This window comes from Myodes glareolus, chromosome 1, assembly GCF_982192425.1.
Source record: "Myodes glareolus chromosome 1, mMyoGla1.1, whole genome shotgun sequence".
Lineage (NCBI taxonomy): Eukaryota > Metazoa > Chordata > Mammalia > Rodentia > Cricetidae > Myodes > Myodes glareolus.
In genome coordinates this window covers 19,657,562-19,676,274 of record NC_142026.1, presented here as the reverse complement: position 1 = coordinate 19,676,274, position 18,713 = coordinate 19,657,562, and the positions used below count along the sequence as shown (strand labels likewise).

The 18,713-nt window shown below is 43.0% G+C and overlaps 1 long non-coding RNA gene across 1 annotated transcript; it reads left to right on the top strand.

The window, feature by feature from the left end:
* Nucleotides 1–4,159: 4,159 nt before the first annotated feature.
* Nucleotides 4,160–6,551, top strand: LOC146896159 (uncharacterized). The gene is made up of 3 exons (XR_014999807.2): nt 4,160–4,704; nt 5,799–5,893; nt 6,072–6,551. It is a non-coding gene; the product is annotated as an uncharacterized LOC146896159 (long non-coding RNA).
* The last annotated feature ends 12,162 nt before the right edge of the window (nt 6,552–18,713 follow it).

Sequence of the window (18,713 nt, the reverse complement as noted above, 5' to 3'; positions counted from 1 at the left end):
TAGGAAGCAGTTGTAAACGTTTTTAACGCTTCCCATTTTAACAGATATGGGGTGTTATCTCACCGTGGTTTCATTTCCCTAATCATTAGCGATGGATCTTTTTATTTACCGGTTACCATTTGTGCAAGGGATTAGTGCCATCACAAGAGCCCTCAGGGAGTTCAGGCACCCTCCTTCAGCCACGTGAGGATGCAGCAGGATGTCAACAGTCTGTTGCAGGCAAATAGGCTCCCACCTGAACTTGAAGCTGACCCTGCTAGCTCCCTGATCTTAGACCACCAGCCACAGGAGCCGTAGGAAAGGCGCGCGGTTTACAAGTCATCTTGTGACAAGTACTTTAACCACTCAAACTGAATCAAGCAGTTACCAGAGTTCTTCAAAGAGTTTGGATTATTACAGTTCTAAAAATAGAAACTGGATAGGTGTGTGGCTGCCAGTGCCACTCTAGCACTAGGGAGGCAGAGGCAGGAGGATAACGAATTTAAGATCAGCCCGGGATGCATAGCAACATTCCGTCTCAGAAAGAAAACGTACAGACAACATTTAAATGAAACAAACAAACAAAAAAACTTCAGCTGAAGCTCTGGATAGCCAACTATGAACAAGGAAATAACTCGAAGATTAGTGTGTTTCTTCGTCATTGAAGAGACAATAAAATAACACTCAAAAGGGTACTGGAAATACATGTAAATCACCTAGGCGTGGAGGCTCCTGTCAGAACGAGAGGTAGAGTTAGGAGGATCAGGAGTTTAAGGTGAGCCTTGGCTACATTATCAGGAGAGTTCAAGATCAACCTGGACATATGAGACCCTGTCTATACAGACAGACAGACAGACAGGCAGGCAGACATTTGCACACCAATAAACCCTGGGATATTTTGTAAGCCAATTCCTTTTCTTAATGTCCTGAGAGTTAGAAAAGGAGGAGCTGTCCCAGAACGAGGACTATCAAAGAGACACGAGAACTAGGAATAACACCGATCCCTTGACCAGACCCTGGGCAGAGACCAAAGTACAAAGTAAATATGGGGGTTGTTATGCCTCTCCGCAAAAGGCTGCCAGGAACAGGCATGTTGACCATTAATGAAAGGGGACTGCACGCGGGGAGGGGGCAGTGAACCCTCACCACCGGTTCCCGCTGCTCCTCCCTGCCATGTGTATGCAATTCTGCCCTAATTGCACATGGCCTCTGTGGGCCCGGGGGCAGTGTGAGTGTATAGGCTGCGGAGGTCAACTGAACGGGCACCATCTACGCGGCTGTGGGCAAGCCATTTCCATGCGCGGTGAAGACGGCTGTGGGGTTTCTCTGGGGTCACCCCTGCTCTGTGCGGAAGCCTAAAAACCTCCCTGGGTCCTTGGGATGAGTTCTGGTGGCAGTGGACTTCCTGGGATTGTCAGTGGGACCTGCTATGAGGAATGCAGAGTAACAACTTTATGTTTTTACATTCCCCCAGGGAAGGAATTCTTCAAATGGGATAATTCGGGAAATTTTTAAAAGTATGGCTTTGATATCACACAATGTCACTGACTTGTGACGGCGTTCCTGAAGTTATCGTGACAATAGTGACACAGGAGAATGTCCCTCGTCTGAGGCCATGCAGGAATTTTATTTTTTACTTTAATTTTTTTTAAAATGGATGTTATGTTTTGCAAATGGTTAAATGGGGGAGGGGAGCACTAACAGAGCCAAATGTCAATAACTGAAGAATCGACCAAAAGGGTTTACAAGTGTTTATTTTGTTATTTCAACTTGTCTGAAGTTTTTAGAATAAAAAAAAAAAAATGAGGAAAATGAGGAAAAAAAAATGAGGAAAATGGCAGGGCACAGGGAGCCTTCTGGGGAGTTTGTCACGACCTGCTTCCAAATGTGAGTGAGTGACAAGGGCTCTCCAGCTTGTAGTGCCTCACTCAGGCCACGTGTCCCGTTCCGTGCACACGCTGCTTGTCAATCAGAATGCGCAAGAACTGTGCTGGGGTGATTGATGGTTAGGCCCCAGCAGGACCAGATGCCAGGTTTCCGCGTTTGTGCTCGCTGAGTAGCCAGGGTGATCAGACCCTGGCTCTTGCCTCTCATTTGCTTTGCACATCAGATTCCGAATTCCACGTTCAAAATGTGATGGGAAGCTGCAGGGAAGAGGAACAGAGTGATGAGCAAGCCCAGGGAGCGTGACTTGCCAAGGGGCTCATCCTGGTGGTGCTGGGTGGCTTGGAGATCTTGCTGGACTGGACTGAAGGCTTTTTTTTTCAAATTGTTATTTTTAAGGGAAACCATCTAAAACCAGGTTTGGATGTCAATATTGATTTAGGTGGGGTCCAGAAAGACAATGCTCAGAAACGTATCACTGTCTTGGTGAGAAATCTGTCTGGACAAACTTCGGCTCTTGTCACTTGGATTTCTTTGTATTCTAGACAACACAGGCTTTACCAGATTCTTGTTTCTCCTTCCAGGTGCCTTCTGGGGAATGGTACTTCTTATATTTTTCCATTAGGACCAAACCCTGTTTGTTTCTAGACAATGTTGCCAAGGGGACGGCCATCTCTCAGTACTAGTGTTATAGAAGAGTAAGGCAGACTCTATAACTTGTTCCAATTTAGAAGTAACGTACCAAAGAAGTCACATGTGCCAAGACTATGTAACAGCTTGTGAGGAACCACATGGGTTCGTTGAGCCTTCCCAATGGCCTTCTGGGTTAGGAGTGACAATTTCTATCTTCCAACGGACAGCTTTCCCCCTAGTTTATCCGGAGTAAAGCCTGAGCTGGGGATTAAACTGAGGAGGGTTTGTCCCCTAGGCACAGGCTCTCACCATAGCACTCAACAGCACCCGCCAACTGGAGTTCTTTGACTCACAGAGATGGGCTGTCCAAACGATCGCTATCTAAAGACTAGAGATCTGGGGCCTGTTTTTCATGCCTCTGATAGGGAGATGAAATACCGGAGAGCTGAATTTTAGAAACAAGATTGTGTAAAAAGGAGAATTAGATTCTCGTCATGCTCTAGCCCAGGCTTTCCAACGAGGTCAATCCTTCCCACTTCTCTCCTGTCACCTCTCCAGATCCTCAGGGTGGACATGGGAAAACTGATATGGCAGTAGGGTCGGGGGCTGGGAATGTAGCTTGGTTGGTAGAGTGCTTCCTGGCAGGCATAAGCCCTGGGTTAAACCTCAGCACCTCGGAAAAAACATGTATACTGATTGCATGAGGGAGATAGAAGCAGGAACATCAAAAGTTCAAGGACACCCTCAGCTACATAGTGGATTAAGGGGCAGCCTGGGCTATATTGGACTTTGCCTCAACAAAACACAGTACAAGTAAAGAGAGAGAGAGAGAGAGAGAGAGAGCCCCTTTTATAAGATAAAATGTATAAAATACATCTGGCTTATTAACATTTTAAACTTCAAATTTCATACTGATGTCACTACATTACTACAATTTTCTGGTTTCTTTCCTAAATTGTTTTCCTCTTACACAAGTCAGTTAAGTTTGCTAAGATGGAGTAACAATAGTGTCAGGTAGCATAAGGATCCAAGCTTATTTTTCAGTGACACCCACCTTGCTCCATTTTAAGGTATTTTTTTTTTAAATGAAACCCTGTGCAACAAAGACCAAGCTTTCTTTCTTTTTTTTTTAAGAAACTGGCCCACGCAAGTAAATAAACCTCGATAAAGAAACTCACCCAGGGTCAGATGTCTTTCTGCAAAAAAAAAATCACATGGAAAATTACGCACTCTTCCTGCTTTGTGTAAACTGCAAATCAGCATCAATCATGCTGTCTTGATTTGGTCTCGAGCCCTAGCGATGTGACTGTCAAAGCTTACACGGGCTTCAGCCTGGCTAACAGCAATCACCGGTGGATAAAAACCAGCCAATCTTTTGAAGGCAGGCATCTGAGAGCACTTGGTAAAACCAGGCGGCCCTCAGCTCATGCTAGGCTTTTCTTTCCGGCACGGAGGGCCCCTGCCTTCATTCAGTGACATTGTCCATGGACCAGAGGTCTGCAGTACACAAAACAGATATGTTTTCCTTATAGGTCTGGCCAGCGAGTCTTGTCTTTCATTATAAAGACAAGTTTATTGATACTGAGACAAGCCAAGTTCCCCGGTCCACTTGTGTTTGAATTCCTGGGCTGCAGCTGAGGCTGTCTGCAAGGATGAAGGGAACCACTACCAACGGGCTGCTGGTTCAGACGCGATGCGGGAGTGAAAAACTTCCTTTTGAACAGCTCAGGCAGAACAAATAGGAAGCCCCTCGGGTCTTGCAAGAGTGCTTTTTCTAATCATGAGGGTCATGGGTAGAAATGGCTGCTCAGTCATCAACTAGGCCAGATGAAAACTAAACAAAGAAACAGCCGTGACCTGCGACTTAGAAATATATGCATGCTTTTCTGTAACAATCAGGGGCTCTCTCTGACTCCTCTGGACTCCACCCACCTTGGGGCTTGGATGATAGATTTTTGCATGATGCCCATCTTTTCATGCTAGGATTTGAACTCCAGTCCTCATGATTGGACAGCAAGTACTTGTGACGACTGATCCATCTCTCCAGCCCAGGACTGAAGCTTCTTGAAGACCGGCTTTCCACATATCTGCTGGAGGACGCCTTCTTTCTTACTTACTAGGACAGTAAACAAGACCCTCTTTCTCCTGTATGCAGACAAATCCTTCTGCTCAGCACCTCCCAGGCCTCCCAGGGGTTCCTTGAGAAGGGTGAGTTGAGAAGGGTGTGTCCTCACCCTACTGAAACCTCTTTGCATAGGTTTGTGTGAAATTCCCTTTCAGCTTTGCAAAGGCTTAGGCGGCAATGAGCAGGTAAAAGTTGGGCCCAATTTTAATACTCATTCAATGTACCTGATAGTAAAAGAACTCCATAAATATTGTCTTTCTGAACAGATGTTGCAATGCCGGTGGTTGTTAACAAAAGGAACCACTCAAATTCACACCAAACTTAGTCAAAGTCATGGTCTGACTGTGTATGAGCTTCTGGCGTCTTTATTTCTCACAGAAAGCAGATGGTACTCAGTAAAAAGGTGTCCAATGCAGAAACATAAAAAAAAAACCAGCCTTTATTTTGGTTGAACCTTTGCCATGGTGATCAGTTAGAGATGTAGATAAAGTTGAAGTCCAGAAGACAGGCATTAAAACAGACGAGACCGAAGCTTACAAATAAGGGTGGCTAATAGCCCCCCATCCCAGATCCTGCACCCTGTGTGATTTAGCACAGGGCGCCTGACTGTTCTTGAGGTTATGGGATTGAAGTGGAGGGGAAAGGAAAGGGTGCATTCCACAGCTTCAAAGAACTAAGCATGGGGTTTAGGAAGTCGTTTTATGGTTGAGAAACTATGCAGAGACCCTCGGATCCAGAGCACCGAGTGGGAGAACGGGGCCATGAAACTGTCTTGAACGGTTTGATAAATATGTAAATATTTGGCGAGTTACGCAGTGCATGGAGGCTACTGCGGCTGAGAGAAGCGCCACTGATAACCGAGCAGATGCATCACAACTTCACACAAGCAAGGTGAGTTAAACGCAGCCATAACCGGAGACACGCAGCTTAGAAGTCTTTGCAAAAGTGAGGTTGTCTTAGCGGCCCCCAGGGTAGGTTTCATAATCTTTTTGTTGCAGAGTTACAGAAATATATGTAATTAAGTGAGACCAATGGGATAAAGAAAAGAGTTGGTATCATCCTGGGGAACTGTTCTGAACTTTTAAACCCAGATTCCAACAGAGGAAGCATAATGAGAAACAATGCAATTTTCTTTAAAGAAGCTTTTATTTGGTTTTTTTTTCCCTCAATCTTACAGGTACAACAGAGAAGAAGGTAGATCTTAAAAAATGCAGCCAATTAAAAATATAGTCTCTCATCAGTAGGAAAACGAATCCTGACCAGCGTGAGTAGGTATAGTAGAGGGGGTCTGGAGTGTGGAATGTTGTATATAAGAACTGCCTGACATATCACTTGAGATAGAGAAATAGATATGTGTGTGTGTGTGTGTGTGTGTGTGTGTGTGTGTGTGTGTGTATGAACACTTTCCCTCTATGGCAGTTCACGTTTATCAGACATTTTATTTTAACAGGGGCGAGGAGAGTGAAGCCGGCAATTCTACCTCCAAAACGATGATGTTCGTTGACACACCAGCTTGACACATTTCTTACCACATACTAATACAGCAATGTTGGTTTGTGGGGTTTTAATCAATTACACGAGTCACACAATTCAGAAAATGTAGAAGAGCTCAATTACTGATTGATGAGGTCATTGAGTGGGTGAGGTGGGTGCTTCCTAGCCATGCTGAAAAAAATAGCTTTCATCCTATATGGTTGGGGGGGAGGGTTTAAAATATTAAGTTTAAAATATTAATTAAGGCTTAATTAAGATAAGGTCATCCCAAGACGTGTCCCCTACCGTTTCTCTTCTGTTTTATTTCTGGTTAATCAACAGTAGAAAACAGAGGTGGATGGAAAAAGCTATGACAGCCAATCAGAAGACTTTCTGTTGCAAAATGTCTCTCTGAACTTCAAATAAATGTAGATTTGACTACGTGTCAACCAACATACCTCCTGCTGAAGTTTATGTGCGTACATGCTAAGCACAGTGCCGTCATAAGTGTCTCCTCACCCCAAGCAAGACTTCTATAGCATTTCTATGTCTAATTTCACAGTAGTTTCCTTCTTCAGAAACCTAATTATTCAACATGACTTGTTTTTATAAGTAAGGAAGAAGGAGGAGCCAGAAAAAGCAAAGTTACATCAAATAAGATGGTAAGACTGAATCCAATCTAGATAGGACTATATACGTAGGAGAAAAGACCTACTCTGAAGACCGAGGGGATGGAACTGTGAGTAAAGTTCTTGCTACATAAGTATGAGGACCTGAGTTTGAACTCTAGAACCTATCAAAAACCACTGAGTGTGGAAGAGACAGGTGTTCCTGGGGCCCCCGAGACGGTAAGCCTGATTGGTGAGCTTCAGGACCAAGGGGATGGATGACTTTCATTTGGATGGACTCCAAGGCTGTCCTCTGGCCTACACACACATACATACACACACACACACACACACACACACACACACACACACAGAGAGAGAGAGAGAGAGAGAGAGAGAGTAAATAAGTAAATAAATAAATATCTCTTATTATACTTGGCCCTTTCTAAATTCATGATTCTAAAATGTATTTATTTTAATCAATTATGTTCATATATTTATTGGGGATGATTAGTTTGTGGTAACTTCCTGTTTTCAAATATGTTAAGAAAAAGTAGATCTGAGAAAGGGACCTGGTCCATCCATAGGAATTTGGGCACCTGTTTGGGCTATATTCTGGCCTGAGTACCAGCCTCCCATCTTTCCGTGGAAAATCACCATGTATCAAAGAGTGTTTCCGCTGAAGAAACACTCAGTGGTCTTTGAGAAGACCACTACTGTCTTTTACTATCTTTATGTTAACCTGATATATGTTATCTAGATAATTTTATAAACCCTTCTCCAGAAACTTTGGGAAATCAAAGAGTTTGGAACCAGCAGTAACCCAACAATGAAGCATTAGGGTGCAAGATGAGGTGGGAATGATGAACCTATACAAGAAGGAACCAGAGGAGTTTGGGGTTGGCAGCATGAGACAGAGGGAGGTGGTACTCCAAGACTGTCTCAAGAGCCCCCCCCCCCATCTAGTTCTTTCTGTTCCGTCCTGGGTTATCCTGTACAATTGCAGTAGATTATCCCCTTTAAAAACTCTATATTTGTCTTGGATGCATCTCAGTTGGAAAAGTGTTTGCCTAGCATTCAGGAAGCCCTGGGCTTAATTCCTATGCCAGGGCATCATGGTCCACACTTGCCAAATGCAAGAGGATGAAGAGTTCAAGATCATCTTCAGCTACATAGTGAGAATCCCAGGCTAGCTTGAGTATCCCATCTCTACATAAGTCCCTCTGCGAGAGAAAGGAGAAGAATAAAGAAGGGGTGACTGGATTCAGAGAGAGAGGTTCAGTCATTTCCTGGGTGGCTCCTCAGCATAGTCTCTGTCTCTCTCTCTTCCTCCTTCTCTTCCCCCCTCTCTCTCCATCCATCTTATGCCTTGAAAATTTCCAGAAGAAATACTTGCACCGAGATCCCCAACTGCCCCCTGTCTTAGGGTTTCTACTGTTGTGGTAAAACATCATGACCAACGCAATTAGGGGAGAAAATGATTTATTTCGGCTTATACTTCTGCAGAAAATCAGAGTAGGAACTTGAGGAAGGGATCGAAAAGGTCACAGAGGAGGACTTCTTATTGCCTTGCTCCCCCTGTTTTGATCAACTGCTTTCTTCTGTCATCCAGGACTACCTGGTAAGAGATGGCACAGCACACATCAATCAATAATCAAGAAAATATCTCCCAAGCTTGCTAACAGACTCACCTGGTGAAGTCATTTTCTCAACTGAGATTCCCCTTTCCCAAATGTAGCTGATAAGTTGGCATGACACTAGCTAACACATACCCTCCTCTGACCATTGTGAATTAGCTCACGGAAACTTCAGCTCAAGAATTAGGTGCGCAGATGCAAGCTTGGGTTTCAGTTTTAACTCCTTGTGTGCCGTCACTATAGTATAGATTGTCAACACACATTCTCATCCACAGTATTTGTTATAAATCTCCGTTAGACAGCAAGCCTAGAGATGTCCTACTATTTGTAGGTGTATTGCCTTGCTGACATCCTCCAGAGCTCCCCTTTAAAGAACAACACACATCCCTAAATCAACGTGGCTGATCCCTGATGAAAGGAGGTATTGCTCCAACCCAAGCAGTCTCCATCAACAAATTACAAAGCAGCAGGCTAGTATGCTGCCTCTGCCATGGCAGTCAGGTCCCCAGGGACTACCAAGAATGGAAGAAGAAAGAGGCTGAGGGAGGAAGTGTCATCTTCTCCAGGGACTAGAGTAAGAGGTGGACTTCGTAGTAAAAGTGTGAAGTAGAGACCTGGAAAGAGAAGATGAAAAAATACACCATTTGTTGGGGCAAGGAGGAGCAGATACCATTGCACACCAACTAGAATAAGTCAAGAAGAATGCTGGCAATAATAGACACAGCTGAGGTTTTTAAAAACCAAAGCTCTCACACCTTCCTTTTGGAATAGTATAGTTATTCTCAAAGACGCTTTTGCTGCTTCTTAAACGACTTAAGTACATACTTGCTGTATGGTGTGGCATCCTATTCATAGTCCATGAGAACTGGAAATGCGTGTTTGTATAGAAACCTGTAAAACAATGCCTACAGTTGTTCTATTTATCATTACCTTAAACTGGAGAAAAATGGAATCCCTTTCAATGGTTAAATGCACAAACAACCAATCAACCAAGTGTGGATTATCCAGTAATGAAAAGGATGAGGTGTTGGTAGATGGAATAGTGAGGCTGGATTTCAAATATTGTGCTGAGTAAAAGGAGGCGGTTTGGAAGGTTAGGTTTTGGTAGGCTTCTGTCTAAACAAAATGTGTGAGGAGCTAAAACTATAGTGAGAAAGGGCAGATCGGGGTACCAGGACTCAGAGGTGGAGCCAGGCAGGTTATGAAGGTACCGCATGAAGGATGCTTTGGGGACAGCAGGTCTGTTCTCTGAGCCTGCTTCCCACTGTGATAATTACTGAATCTACATGTGCATTAACTTAACTGTCCATCAATAAATTGACATTTTATTTTTTATTGTATATGAACTTACAAATTCCATTTTTGAAGCATAAAAATTATGAGTAGAAAAGAATACGTCACATCAGTGCTCTCTCTAGCTTTAAAGTTTTAACCTTACATGCATGGGCATTTTGTTTGTACGTGTGTCTGTGTGTCATGTATGTGCTTCATGACCGCGGAGGCTGGAAGAGGGTGTCAAGTCCCTGGGAGCTGGAGTGACACACAGCTGTGATACATCATGTGGGTGCTGGGAACTCAACACCGAGCCCTCTCTCTATAAGAGCAGGCAGTGCTCTTAACTGCTGAACCACCTCTCCAACCCCAAGTTGCTCCTTTAAAAATTTAAATATAATGAAAAAGAAAAAAAAAGTAGAGGTGAACAGTGAAATACACAAAATGGTCCTGAAGGAGTTTTTCTTTTTCTTTTGATTTCTTAAAACACGGTGTTGATGTGTAGTCCTGGCTGGACTGGAATTTCCGGCATAGAGCGGTCTCAGACTCTCTGTGGGGTCCAGACTGGATCCAGAAGCAGGGTCTTCCTCCAATGGTGAAATTACAGAAGCGAGACACCAAGCTTCACTCCAAAGGGAGTTCTTCCTGATTGTTTACGTTTCAGATAAGTGGCTAGGAACTTATCAGTTTGTTTTTTCAAGTTCAAAAGAAGCTAATTTTCTTATATTCAAAACAGAGAATTATATGATGAACCACGCTATCCAGGTTCCACGCTATCCAGCATGATAGCAACTACAGAAAAGTTACATGTTTCCAGCATGTATTTGTTTAGACAAAATCTTGACTAAAATGTGAGCCTGTAAAAAATATTTCCTGAGGAAAGTTTAAAGTTTAAACCAACATATTATCTTTGGACATGATATTTGCTAATAAGAAGCCAGTGACTTAAGTCAGGAAGTTTTCTTTCCCGATTTTATGGCTTTGAAGGCAGAAGTCAGCAGCAGAGGCCACAGAGAAGTGGAGCAAAGTCTGTTTGTTTTGCTTTTTCTTTTGTCTTTGTCTCCTTGTGCCTGTCAGCCCCCAAATTTATTGCTTAATCAGCAATCGGGAGCTGCCGCTTTGCCTCCAACTTGGGGATGCGTGGCTTCATGTAGTTCTGAGTTTCAGATTCTCAACAGGGCCCAGCATGCCCACTTTCTTTATCAAGTCCACTTTCCACGGTGCATGCGCACACGCACATACACATGGGCATTTATAATTTACCACAGCTTCATTTTTAAGTGTCTGATGCTAACTCTTTAACTCTGAGGGTTTTTTTTTGTTTGTTTTGCTATGCTTTGTTTTCCTCCTTTGAGATTTTTAATGCTCAGAAAAGTTTTATTTTTTTTAAATTAAGACTTTCTTTTAAAAAACCTTTCAGATAAAAAAAAACACCATGTAGTGAAATTACCAGACCCAAAGTCTATATACATTTCAAAAAGAAAATACACTGAGATAGCTTTTTAAATTACTATTATTTATTTATTCGTGTGCCTGCGGAGGTCAGAGGATAACTTGGGACAGCTGACAGTCTCCTTCCACCCTGAACTAAGGTGGTGAGGCTTGGCACAAACTCCCTTACCTACTAAGGTTAGTTAGTTTGGTTTGGTTTTTTGTTTGAGACAGGGGCTCATGCATTCTAGGCTGGCCCTGAACTTGCTGTGTGGTCAAAGTTCTCTATACAGGCATCATTCCGTCTCTACCACCGGAGTACAGATTACAGGCATGTGCCACCACGCCTGGCACTGTTACCCCAAAGTTTTCATTGTCTACTGAAGTCATTTATATCGGTTTGTTTACTTAGTGACCCCGTCTGCCCTGCAAAAAGAGCGGTTTCCCAGTTCTAGTGGCTATACTACAATATTCTGAAATTTATCTTTTTTCTCTGTTCACACAGCCCCTGTCAGTTCAAAGAGCCACTGCTGGGAAAACCACAAGAGAGCAGAATCACCTGGCATATGACATCAGGCCCTAGAACATGGCAGTACCGCTGAGAACCTATGGCCCATCAGCCTGGTTCTGTTAATGAAGCTCATTGCGGCATCGTCATACCCCTTTGCATCTGTGCTTTTAATGTGTCTTCCGACCAATGCAGCAGAATGCTGTTGTTTTCTGCCAGACACTGCATAGACACATAAGCAAAAATACTCAATCTCTGCTTCCTTGGCTGAGAAAACATGCCAAATCCTTGGTAAGAACATAAACCTCGGCCGGGGCTTCATTTTTGATAGGACAAACTTTATCTTCAACCTTGAGCTTGAATTTAAATGAAATCTCAGTTCATTCTGGCGGAGAAAACCTTGCTACGTGTTAAGTGGAATTTGCAGTTAAGCACTGGACACAACCCATAGGGATGCTGCCTTATGGAAGCTGGGATGTGGAAAGGCCAGGGCTGGGACTCCACGATGAAACCCACATGTAATATTTCATAGCCATTAAATATCAAAGCCTTCTGCTCTTCCTCACTTTTTTGAAGGTGCAAGACAAACATAACCCCAGAACAGGCCCTCAGGTAATAAGGATAGTCTGCCAGGTGACATTGGATCTGGGGAAGGCATGTGGCTTTTTTTTAAAATACTAAATCCCAAACATAGCTTTAAAAAAATTCATCCTAGAGGCAAGCATGACCTGGAGACTATCAACAAAACAGTTGACATTCGGAGGTCACTCAGAGGGGTGATGTCTTCCCAGTCGAATGGTTTGTGTAAAAACTAGCAAGGAAAAATAATGCAGGTGGTATTGTCTGTCTTTTATTTGGGAATATGAATGAGTTACTCTAACTTGATATCCATTTTCACGGGCTGTAACACCTCCCCTGATCATATAGGAATCACAGTCTGAGTCTCTGTTCCACTAACATGTCTGAGCTCCCCCTGGTTTGTTTACAGAATCTGTACATTAATGCTGGGTATAGCTGTCCTAGAAGGCACAATATCCACTGCTAATTCCTTGTAGTGTGACCTTTGAGGCAGGAATTGTCTCTGGTTGCCTTGAGGCAGTGGAGTGGTTAGTGTCATTCTCTGGGTCCTGGCAGCCTTAACAAGCCTGGCTCAGCTACCGTGTTAAACAACAAAATAGAGAAAAGCGAAAAAAAGAAAATTTATTCCATGTTCTTCCCCCGCTAGGATGAGGAACAAAGAGGTCCAGGCCTCTCCGCACCGTGTCTGTCTTCAGCATCCTGAAATGACATTTAGGTCCAAATATAGAACAAGTGGTATGCAGAAGGAAGCAGTCCCAGCCAAGGTGTGGCTCCACCCATCGCCATTGTCTCGGTTCTAGTCTCGCTGGCAAGGTGGTCTGACGAGCTGTCAGAACTGCGTGTAATCTCATCTTGGAGACGTGCTTCCTCTCTGGCTGACAAGAGGCCCCAGCTTTTTCCTTTTCCCAGCATAGGGCTCGAGGGGAAACTTCGATTCCTTGGGGGCTATTGTCTCAACAGTCAAATAGCTGAAGGGAGGGGCCCAGGCATCTCCATAGACTTTTATCTCCAGTTGGAGATAAAGCTGTTCATAGCAGAGGGACTGTCGGTGCGTCCTCTTCTTAACAACTGGCACAGCTGTGCCAAGCGAGGATCGTAGACCAACTCCACACTGTACCGGGAGCGTTCCTGTTCTCTCCCGCTGCTCTCCTTAGATCTTGCTGTTAGGTGGCTAGTGTTCAATTGTGCAGTCTTATGGTGAGGTCACCCCTAGGCTTACTCTAGCCCTTCCAGCTGCTGTCAATTGTTTTTGTCCAAGACAGGGTTTCTCTACATATCCCTGGTTGTCCTGGAACTTACTATGTAGATCAGGCTGACCCCAAACGCACAGAGATCCGCCTGCATCTGCTTCCAGAGTGCTTCTGGGATCAAGGGCATGTGCCACCACACCCTGCATCAAATTTTTAGTGTAAAAGAAATAATAAACAAACAAACAAACAAATAAGTAAATAGTCAAGGATTTTCTCATGGGAATGGAACATAGTCTTGTTCCCCAGCACGACTCTTTTGCACCTGTGTCAGAATGAATCAGATCCTTGGAGGGAGCGAGCCAACTGACTCTTCTGTCATCCTTAAAGTGAGCTTCAAATGTCAGTGGGCTCTTTGAAGGAGGTGCTGCTATCCAGGCCTTTGACAACCACCTTTAAGCCCCATAGCCTCTTTCAAGAAGAATAGCTGAAATAACTATGCAACAGAGGCAGAAAAATCTGATTTTTGAAGTTCATATGTGAATGTCATAAATATCAAAACCATGGACTATTCAGAAATGCAGTCCCAGAAAAGCCTATAGAAAAATCATCTAGACATTCTAAAAACACCAATTGCTTCCATGCCCCTCAATAACTCAAGCTGGGAATCCATGAAAGAGAAAGTTTGATATTAAAAAAATCACTTATTAAACACTATTCACAATTCTATTTGCATATAGTCGATCCTATAAGATGAGCCCAGCTCTTTTCCATCAGTCATTAGTTGGTTATAAATTGTGTTCTCCGGCATTCCTTCAGTGTTCACACTAAAAACAGAGCATTTTTAATTGAAGCCCAATATCACATATATCGACAAGGACCTTTTAATAATACCTACAACAAATACATTCTTCAGATTTCAGTTAATAGATGCTTTATAGAGACCCAGTAGGGGCCTCACCCATACAGAAAGACTGGGAAGAAAAAACCGAAACAAAATAAAGCAAGCAAAGGCAGCTTTCTTAAGATCCACTTCCTAGGATGAGCAGGGATCTGGACTGAATGGAAGGCTCAGCTTTGGCCCGGTTTACACCACTGTTCTTCTGCTTGTTTGTTTTGCTTGCTTTGTTTAGGCGTGACTGATTTTTTTTTTCAAATCTTTTAAAAGCAAATGCACTGAGATTAAAGAGGCCAATTTGAGATTATTTCCTTGCTGAAAGAAAGCTGTGGACTTAAGATCTATTGACCACAGACTCAGAGTCATTTCCTGAATGTTCATCTTCTCCAGTGGTGTCTACACACACACACACACACACACAAACACGCGCGCGCGCGCGCGGACAGACATACGGATAGACAAAGAAATTAAATTTTTAGATGTCTGTAGCGCCTAATATAAAACTCTGAAAAAAAATCTTCAAACAAAAACCAAAAAACTGCCCTTTATCGATCTTTAATTTTTTGTTTGTTTGGGTTTTGTTTTGTTTTTCCGAGACAGGGTTTCTCTGTAATTTTGGAGCCTGTCCTGGAACTCGCTCTGTTGACCAGGCTGGCCTTGAACTCACAGAGTTCCCCCTGCCTCTGCCTCCCGAGTGCTGGGATTAAAGGCGTGCACCACCACCAGTTGACTTCTAATGAGTTTTTGTAGTAGTTAATTTCCTCGTGGCTGTGACAAAAATACCAGACAAAAGCAACTCAGAGACAGAAGGGTTAGTTTGGGCTCACAGTTTGTGGGTTCACAGCTCGGGGTTCACACTCCGCGGATCCAGTCCATCCTGTCAAGGACGTCGTGTTGGTGAGGGCTTGAGCAGCTGGGCACATTGCACCCATAGCCAAAAGCCATGAAGAGATGGGTGCTGATGCTCAGTCTACTTTCTCCTTCCCCATTAAGTCCAGGATCCCAGCCTTATAGAACAGTGCCACCCAGATTTAGGCGGTGCCTTTTCACCTCAATTAATCTAATCTTGAAAATCCCCCACAGGTAGGCCCAGAGATACGTCCCTAGGTGGGTCTAGACCCTATCAAGTTGATAATAAATAATAACTATAACAATTATTAATTTAATAGACAGAAAAGTGATCAGTCTCTCATCAAAAAACATTTATCATGCCAGCAGTATCTAAAGTTCCAGTATCTATTTGATCCACTCCTCCTCCACCAAAGAGCAGCTTCTTAGGTGGCCTGCCTGGCTACGCAGTTCTTGCTCAGTACCATGTTCTTCATTGAGCGGATGCCTCCTTTTCCCAGCTCACCCTCTCCCTCTTGCCTTTCTGTCTCCCTGGCTCCTGCCGCCTCCCTCTCCTCCTTTTGCCTCGTTTGTCACTCTTCCATAGCTCTGTGTCTGAAACTAGGTCATGAGCCTGTCAAGATGTCAGCTTCAAATTTAGTTCTCAAGTCTCTGTCTTTAAGCAACTTTTTCCTGGGAGGACGATTTGTTCTTCCCTGTGGTTAGATGGAACAGTCTGAATGCTCTTTCTAGTGGACATGCGTTTTTCCTTGTATGCATCTTCCTAAATGGTTTCTTATAGGCTGCTCTGCATCAATATTCACACCACATGGCAGGACTGGGGTTAGCTTCAGAACCTTAAGGTCTTCATAAATTGAAAAGAAGGGGGGTGGGCAGGGGAGAGGGAAGCACCTTGCAAAAGGAATATGTAGTTAATTTTTGTCACTACGTTTAGAAAATGGTTCCAGTCACCAAACACAGCCGACTTTTTACAAATGTAATTATGGCTATGCCTCACTGAGGGAAAGTTTTAAATATTAAAAATAAAACGAGCCACAGAAAACTCAAATACCCTCCCCTAGGAACAAATAGTAAAATCTGGTATCCATTAAAATACTTGAATGCTAATGGAAGAGAAAAATGTAAGCCCTGTGTGTCTATTTCTTTGGACCAAGACAGTGTGGTTTCTCAGTTTTCTCAAGTTCTGGCCAACTTAGGATCTGGTGAGACTTTTTGGAGACAGGAAATGTGAGGTTGATGTAAAAATACAAGTGAGTGGAATGGTTTGGGGCTGCCTTGTGCTGTATTTTGTCTCTGACTTCCTGTGGAGAAGCATTTTCAGATATAAGGAGCCCATTCCTTGTCTTCTGCCCTACCTCCTTGGTGGCTCTGGACATGGAGAAAGGGGTCTTGAAGAGGCAGAACATGTGTGAGTATTGAGGTTATGGACCATGAAGAAGCTGTGGAAATCAAAGCACCATTAAAGATGGTGACCTTCTCCTGTACCCCGGGTCCCCATACACCTGGCTTCATGCAGCCGCCTCCTGGAAGACCAGTTGGCGGAGCAGGACTGACCTCAGGATCCTCTTCAGTTCAATTGGTCATATTATTAACACTCTATGCACAAAAGTCATTTCAGTAGGGGATTTCCCTCCCTCTTTTAACTAATTTTATTTTCATTAGTTGTGATTCAACTCCAGAAAGGTAAAAAAACAAAACAAAACAGAAAAATAAAACCTGTCAACTATCAATGCTTCAGAGAAAAATCAGTTGACTCTTCTTGTCTTCCCCATAATTCCTAGTTACCACCACTTTAAAAAGGAAGTAAGACTTCCCATAGTCGAAAGAAACGGCACTTCTTGATGAGAACTTGGGCAGAAAGAGTGGGGTGGGGGCAAAAGAGGGTTATGAGCAGCACCCCGAGGCTGGAGGTAGCTTGCTGGTTCTGCTGAGCAGAGAGGTGGAAACGTAGCAGAAAGACAGGTGGGAAGCTGTCAGAATTAATAGGGAATTGTTTTACATTTGCCCCTGGTCATGAAAGACAGGAAAGCTCTGGGCCCTGTGGCGTCCAGGAGAAGCACTGTAGCAGCTCTAGGCAAGGCAGCCAGTAGCCAGCTTTCTGACGTCTCAATTAGGTGAAAGGCCATGATAGCTTCATTACGTGTTCATTGAAATATTTCTTGCTGGTTCTCTGCTTTTCTCAACCGATGTCTGAATGTGACAGAGTCCAGCACACAGTGTGGACTAAATGAACACTGGCCGTTGTTAGCATCAGTACGCATTTTACAGAAGACGTAAATGGCACTGTGAATGAAATTAAACTAATTCATTTCTTAAATAGCTAACATAGAAAGACAATAGTCAAACTTGACTCTTTTATAGAAACAGAAAAAAAATGTAGGTTATTAATATAAAACACTTGGGCTGAAAGGGAATCATCCTGTACTTAGATTTTCCATTACTCTTTTCTTTTTCACTAAATACATAATAGTTACAGTTCAATGTCAGCAAATAGGGCCATATCATTTTTAATGGCTGAAAATCATTCTAAGCTGTAAAGTCACATATCTTAACAGTCAATTATTGATATACCCTTAGGCTATTTTTAGTTTTATTAAAAGAAATACCATTCTGTGGACTGGAACGATGGCTTGGCAGGTAACATGCTTATTGCACAAGCCTACTGGCCTTAGTTTGATCCCCAGACCACACATAAAAATCTGGATGGTATGGCACACATCTGTAATCCCAGAACCCCTACAACAAGATAGGAGACAGAGATAAGTAAACCATCTGGAAGCTTCCAGGGCCAGTTAGCCTGGAATATTGTGCAATAGCAGAAATAATAAGAGAGATCCTACCTCACAGCAATGTGGGAGGCGAGACCCTACTCCTTAAAGTTACCCTCTGACCTCTACACATATACTGTGGTACACACATGCCTACACACACACACACACACACACGAAAAATTCCAGCATACACAATGCTGCAATAAGCTTTTGATTGGCTATATTTGTCCTAAAATCTCAGGAATGGGAAAGAACTTTCTGAACACTGTACCAAAGGTCAAATTCAAAGAAAAACAGTCCAATAGTGTCTATGAAACAGAAAATAATGGCACATAAAAAATAAGAGATAAATCCAACTTTCTTGGAATTTTTAAAGATAGACAACATACTCGGCAATATACACAGAAATGTTTCCCTACATTTTAACTATAAAGGACACTCAAAATTATTTTTAAATGATACTGTTTTAATGGAAATGTAGAGAGATGGCTTCGACACAGGCAGGTCATATAAAATCAAGTCTCTATTAGGGGTACACACTTGTTGGCCAATATCAGGTTTGTGTAATAATCACTACCTTGTGAGATTTTTAGGGTCATTAAGGGAATGAGGATAGTAAAGGAAACTTAATACATTAACATGTTTTCTTTTCCCATGGTTTCTATATGATTGCACCTAATATCTTTAAATAACATGGACAGTCGGCATCACTCTGAGTAATCACACTATCTTTTTTTGGGAGCTTCAGTCTCACACACACTTGGGTCTTTCTATTTTCCTCATTGACAAATAATTAAAAACCTCAGGTACCCAAGTAGTTCTTAGTTTTTCTCTCAGCTCTGGCTTTTTTTTTCTTTCTTGGACTTTGATTAGCACAGA